Source organism: Eucalyptus grandis, chromosome 11, assembly GCF_016545825.1.
Source record: "Eucalyptus grandis isolate ANBG69807.140 chromosome 11, ASM1654582v1, whole genome shotgun sequence".
In the NCBI taxonomy this organism is placed as follows: domain Eukaryota; kingdom Viridiplantae; phylum Streptophyta; class Magnoliopsida; order Myrtales; family Myrtaceae; genus Eucalyptus; species Eucalyptus grandis.
This window is the reverse complement of record NC_052622.1, coordinates 44,220,026-44,227,572: the sequence shown is the minus strand read 5'-3', so window position 1 is coordinate 44,227,572 and position 7,547 is coordinate 44,220,026.

Below are 7,547 nucleotides of genomic sequence, written 5' to 3'. Positions count from 1 at the left end.
AACTATATCTGTTCTTCCTTTGTTTTTAGGTGGTTATAATTTGCAGCAGTTTTTCATATATGATCGAGGAATGAAATTCTATGATTCAAATTTTATGTTATGCATATTGAAATTTTATTATATTTGTTTTATTTTAAGTATTCATCTTTTATGGATTCCCATGATTGATAAATGAGACTTTTGTTGTTTTGTTCACTTTCAATTTACTTGACTATAATTGAAAAAAAAAAAAAAATGGTAACAAAGTAAAAGAAATTGGCCGATTCCCGATTATAGTCTAGAATCGATTGATAAGGTAGATTTTAGGTTCCAAAATTGAGAACCGATCTCGACATGGTAGGCTACAAGTTATAAGTAGGACTTGAACTGTCTCGATTGATTAGGTAGATTCTAAGTTCCAGTTGGCGAGGTTTAAGTTTCGTCGCTTGTTGGTGAGGCCTTGGCCTCGCTAGATCAGCAAGATCGAGCTTTGCTAATGTCGGGCAAGATTGAGTCTTGCTAGATCAGCAAGGCTCGAGACATCGATGAGGCTGAGGTCTCACTAGATCGGCAAGCTCAAGCTCGCCCAACGCCAATGAGCTTGAGTCTCACCTAATTTAGCCCGGGCTCAAGCCTCGCTAGTCATTGGCAAGGCCTCGGCCTCGCTAGATTGGCGAGATCAAGCTCACCCGATGCAAGCGAGCTCGAGGTCTTGCCGAGATCCAATGAACTTGAGCCTTGTTTGGCCGATTAAGCGTCGTTGTGCCAGCCACTAGCTAAGGAAGGAGGAAGAAGAAAGGAAAAAAAAAAAGGAAAGAAAAAAAAAAAATATAAGAATAATTCTAATTTCGATTTTTATAAATAAAAATACATTTTTATAAAGGGAGAAAGAGAGACTATGTGGCTTGGGTTAGAAATTGGTGTTTAAGTCCAACCTATTTAAGACCAATTTAACAAATCTCTTCAATATATAAATGACCAATATTGACTCATTGAGCCACATATTAACTTGATGGGTTTTTATTTGTTGGGCTAAATCAAGCCCATCCGCCTATATTGGGCCAAACTCCACCCATAAGAGGAAGGAGACAATTATTTTTTAAGTGAAAATAACCACTATATAAATATGAAAAAGGAAGAACGTTGAGAAATTAATAAAACAATACGTTATTTTCCTTCCCTTGAGATAACAGTATACTCCATTTTGAAGAACAGAACTCCAAGGCTTCAATCAACTCCTCTGAAACTGCAATGAGTACTTAATCTATGGTAAACGAGGTATGTCCGTCTCCATGATATACCTCTCAATTGGTATTATATGTTTCCCGGGTACGTTTTTGCTTATTATTTTCAGTATTTGATCGTTTGAGTATCGGTTGGTTTTTCAGGAATCCGTTTCCAATATTGGTATCATAGCAATATTGCTCATGTTTCCCAATCATTATTGGCATTTATAATTTGTTTTTAGCCAAAATTTTGAGAAACGTTGCCATTGGATGCTTAGGGATGGAAATCCCGACACCCACCTACTGTTCGCCCCCTTTTTTATTTTTTGTGAATTGAAATTTATTTTTGATTGTGCAAGATCATAATTTTCATCGAGACGAGAAAAATGATGGGTGGCACGCCGTTGGGGACAGTTGAATGCGCTCCACATGTGGCCGGAAGGAGCAACATTGGCGCGTGCACGGCACGCATGCAAAACTATAGCTGCATATGTTGTACGCGCGTTGTAATCACACTTGTGTGCATGACACGAGCAAAATCACTAGTGTGTGCATGACACACGCTTGCATAAGTTTACTATTTTGCCTTTGTTTTATTTGCATTATTACCGTTTTGCCCCTATCTGTGTTTTTATGATTATGCCCTTATTTTTTTGTCACTATTACTGTTTTGCCCTTCACACCTAGCTGACTGGACCCGATCATTTGTTGATTGGCATCGATCATTGACTGGCATAGACTGGCTCATTGATCAACAAGTTGACCGGCAACACATAAAAAATAAGGAAAATATGTTTTCAATTTTGTTTGTTGTGGATTATATGTTATCTCTTTTGTTTAACATTTGTTGCAGGAACAATGATGCATTTTGTATGCAAGCCTATATTTCTGAGAATGGACGAATAGAAAGCAAGACTTGAAGGGCTAAAAATAGAATTAGCTAATTATCGGTGTAATGACGGTGATGTAGTATCACACATGATCAGAGTTAATCAGAGTTAATCGAATGATTATCTTATGTTGGATTTTTAAAAGGTGCTGGCCCAATGAACACTCTTTCATCATAATGGCAAGTGGTGTTAGATCGCCTATGAGAGGTCAACGTGGTCTTGGATTATAAAAGGCTTGCAGTAGTTTTTGTGAGAGAATATTATAGAATTGAGGCAACTAAGACTTTAATTCTCTAGTTGAGTGTCACTTAGCGCAGAATAAATACGCTTGGATGAGCCATAAGGGCTCTCTGAAGGTCTTTCCGTGATTGTCCAATGTGCGATTAGAATTTTCAAAAAAAAATTATCAAGAATTTAGAAGAGACTTTCCTAATTTAGGAGATGAATGAGTATCTTTGAATTTATTTATTATTTTTCTTAGATTGGTGTGAGATGTTTTAGGTATAAATACTTCTTTCTATATTGATATTGATATGTTTCCTCTAAAAATATTACTTCATGTAAATGGCATGTTTACTTAATGAAAGTTCAATGTTATCTACTATTATAAATTATTATGTTAATTCACAATTATTTGTGGGAAATTTAAGAAAATTTTAGTGACTTTGGTGAACTTATTTTTGCATAAATGATTATATTAATGATAATTTTGAGTTAAGATTTTTGGATGATGATTGGAAACAAAGTGACATTTCGACTCTAAAGTCTTATTTGAAATTATTCATTATTACGATTAGTTTATACAATATAGATGCATAAGTGATAAGTACTAATAATTCATGCATGTGTACCGATATGTTTAGATTCAATAGTTTCAACAACTAAAAGCATAATTACTGAATTAATAAATGTGAGAAGTTGAATGGTGATAATTATGAAATATGGTAGATGAAAATCCAATATGAGTAGAACAAAAGGCACTAAAAGCTTTTAACCTGATTATGGAAGAACCTGAAGATGAGAACACTGCACAACACAAAAGAAATAAGAATGCATTTGATGTATGTTGTTGAACAGTATGGAGAATGGTGTTATGTGAGAGTTCAAGCATTTTGAGAATGTCAGAAAAATGTCCGAAACGTTGGCAACAATATTTAGTCATACATCGGTAACCAATTGAGACAGCTCACTATAAAGTGTGACTCTTACAAGAAAACTCACGATCAGACCATGAAACAACACTTGAGAAAGATATCAAACATGATTAATGAGTTGAAGGATGATTGCTACGTTTTAGCTGATGAGCAGCAAGTGTAGACAATGATCCATTCATTGCCTCATAGTTGGAAGGATATAAATGTGCATCTAACTCATAATGAGAACATTAAAACTTTTGAGGATGCAATGCACCATCTTGAAGTAGAAGAGGACTGTCTCTTGGTAGCTAAGCCGTAAACTGATATTTATTATGCTGGTTATAGTTCACAAGGGACTTTAAACTCCAAGCATAGGCATCTTGATTCATTTAAAAAGTGGAAAGGTAAGGAAGCGAGCTCTTTAAAAAAGAAACCAAGAGTTAACTAACATGAGAGAGGAAAGTGTATCCGAGTGAAGAAGTTATCAAGAGTGAAGTATTACAACCGTGGCCAAAATGATCACTATGCTCCCGACTATGATGAGCCAAAGAAAGTAAACACCCATTGTATTCTTAAAAACTTTCCTTATGTATCAAGTTCTGTATTCTTAACTTAATCTAATTCTTCGTGGATTGTAGATTTAGGAGCAACTAACCATGTAGTGAAAGATAAAGAATCATTCATGGAATTCCGATGAGTACCGACTAGAACGAAGTTAATCTATGTAGGAAACAACTCTAGAGCTAAAATAAAAGAGATTGACACCTGCCAATTAAATATGCGCGTGGATGCATTTTGTTCCTACATGATGTATTATATGCTTGAAGATTAGTCGGAATCTAGTATATGTGTTAGTATTGGTTAAACTTAATTTCAATTTAAACTTTCATAATAATTATGTGGATTTGTATTTTGATATAAACTACTATGGTTGTAGTTATTTTCTAGATGGTTTTATTGTGTTGAATGTTGACTATGGTAATGTCAATATTTGTTATTTCATCTTCACGTATTCTAATTCATATGATAATAATGTGAATGTATGACATGCTATACTTGATCATACTAGCCAATAACGTATGAATAAACTCACTAAAGAGGGTTTATTAGGCAATATTGACAAAATTGATTTGCCTATATGTGAGCATTACTTAGTGAGAAAAGGACAAGGAAATCATTTTAAAAAAGTAAAAGAGCTAAATTTCCTTTATAATTATTTTATTCAGATATCTGTGGTCTACTAAATGTGAGAGAAAGATATAGGGTTGCTTATTTCATCACATTCATAGATAATTATATTCGATTCGAATATATCTATTTGATTTCTCTTAAATTTGAAACATTTAGTTGTTTCAAGAAGTTTATAAGCTTGGTAGAAAATCATTTAGATAAGAAAATAAAAGTATTAAGATTCGATCGAGATCAAAAATATGGGATAAGTGCAATAAAAGTCCTAAACTTGTCACAAAATGAAATTGAGTCCTAAAACTTATAAAAAATGCAATCAAGTCCTAAAACTTGTCAAATTATTTCAATTGAATCCTAAAATTAATATCGTCAAACTTATTAACAGAAAATGTTGACGTAGCGCGGACGTGATATTTTAAATAAATTTTCATTTTCCATGTAACTTTTCTTTATAATTATTGTGTTTTCAATTTAAAAAAATAGATTCAAAACTAAAAAGAAAAGTTAAAATTTATTTTTAAAAAATTGTTTTAAAAAAAAGCAGAAAAATGGTAGCTCCTCCTCTTCGTTGCCGCTGCCCATCATCGGCGACCATCGTTGGCCTTGGGCAAAGGTGGCCAGCCCCTCCAGCGATGTGCGACGGTGGTGAGGGAGGAGCTGCCATATTTTCTATTTTTTTAACAATTTTTCAAAATAAATTTTATCTTTTTTAAAAAATTAAAATCTAATTCTGAATAAAAAAAAAGCCACTTGAAAAATGAAAATGTATTTAAAATGCCACATTCGCGCCACATCATCTTTTCCGTTAGTAAGTTTGATGGTGTTAACTTTAAGACTCGATTGAAACAATTTGATATGTTTTAGGACTTGATTGCACTTTTTGTAAGTTTTAAAACTCAATTGCATTTTCATGACAAGTTTTATGACTTCTATTGCACTTATCCCAAAAAATATATATCTGATGAGTATAGAAATTTATATAATGAAAATGATTAAAAGACAGTTGTCTATTCCTTATACTCCTCAACAAAATGGTATTGCGAAAATGAGAATAGAACTTTATTGAAAATGGTTAAGTCCATGAAGGCGCATGCTAACTTTTATATCACATTTTTGATGATGCTTTATTAACTGTTGCATATATATTTAACTATGTTTCTTCTAAATCATTTATTTCCACTTCATATGAGTTATGGACAAGTAGAAACCCAACTTAAGTTTTTCTTAAACCGTTAGGTTGTGTTGCCTATACTCATGAGCCACCTCATAAGTATGGGAAATTGGGTCCCAGAGATAAGAAGGATATTTTCATAAGCTATTTAGAATACTCGAAAGGTTATGCATTTATAGGTAAGCAAGAAAGTGAAAGTATAGCTACATTTAATGCACAAAATGTTACATTCTTAGAGAATGAATTTCTTTAAAATGACAAAATAGGTGAGGATTACTCTTTATTTGAAACCCTGGATCAAGATAGTGAACTTAATGGAGTTCGTCAAAGTGGAAGCAGTGTGAGAGTTGATTAATTCAATTTGACTCATTCTCAATTACAACCACTTAATGAGACGATATCGTTATTATCTAATATGAGTGGGAGAATAATGAAAACTAATGTACAAAGTGTATAATCTTTCGTATGATAAACAAGTCGTAAAAGTATTACTCGCCGACATTTTGACAATGAAGGAGAAATTTTTATGATTGCTCTACAAGATGAAGATGAGCCAACGAATGTAAATGAGATTCTAAATTGTCCTAATAAGGAAAAATTTATACATGCAATAGAAGAGGAAATTGAATCAAGGAAGTCAACCTATGTTTAAGAACCGATTGATTTTCCAAAAAGATACAAACCATTGAAAACAAGTGAATTTTCAAAATAAAGCGCAAAGTTGATTGTTCAATAAAGAGACATAAGACTCGTAATGTAGCAAAGACGTATAATTAACAGGACGGAATTTATTATAAAGAAATATTTTCTCCTGTAGTAATATTTACCTCAATTTGCATTGTTCTAACAATAGTAGCTAGTATGAATCTTGAGTTACATCAAATTGATATAAAAACTATTTTTCTCAATAGAAAATTAAAGGAAGAAATTTATATGGAACATCCCTTAGTTTCGTTTTGAAAAACTAAAAACAAAAGGTATGTTGACTTTTTAGATCAATATATGACCTTAAATAGTCATCGAGACATGGTATATATATTTTCATAATGCCATAATAGCATAAGATTTTACAATGATTGATAATGATCATTGTGTATATATTAAAATATCTAAAGATCAATTTATGCTCATATCATTATATGTTAATAATTTACTAATTGCCGGAAGCAATATGGAATTTGTTAATATTGTTAAAAGATTGTTATTTTCTAACTTTGAGATGAAAGATATGGGTGATGCTAGATACATTCTTGGAGTTAAGATTTTAAGGAATCATTTGAAGAGATCATTGTCTCTCTCACAAGAAACATATATAAATAAGGTTCTTGAACAAACTCCTATTGTAAAATGTGAATGATTGAGCCATAGAATGTGTCCAAAAACTCCACAAGAGAAGGAACGAATGCAACATATTCTTTATGCTATTGTTGTTGGAAGCTTATGTACACTATGATGTGTACAAGACCTAACATATATTTTGCAATTAGAATGATAAGTAAATATTGATCCAATCTCGATCAAACACATTAGAAAGCTATGAAAAGAATACTAGTGTAACTAAAAAAAAACTGCTGATTATACACTGAGTTATTAAAGAAATGATTTACCGCTTATAGTCTACTTAGATGCTAATTGGAGAAGAGATTTAGACGAAATGAAATCTACATCTGGATTTGTTTTTCTTTTTCTTTTTTTACCGGATAATGGCGCAATATCTTAGAATAGTACCACCCGCCGCGGTGGCTCCACTGGATAAGGCTCCATTGATCCTTGCCCTCAAGGTGAGGGGTTCAAAACCCAGCGGAGGTGCTTGGTGCCTTAACCGCTTGCATAGGGTGGTGGTTCCCTCGTGCGGCCTCAAGATTTGCCCGCCGGCTGCCGGCTGTATGGGTTTCCTTGGGTCATAAAAAAAAATATCTTGAAGTAGTAAGAAACAAACGTGTATAGCCTTATCCAC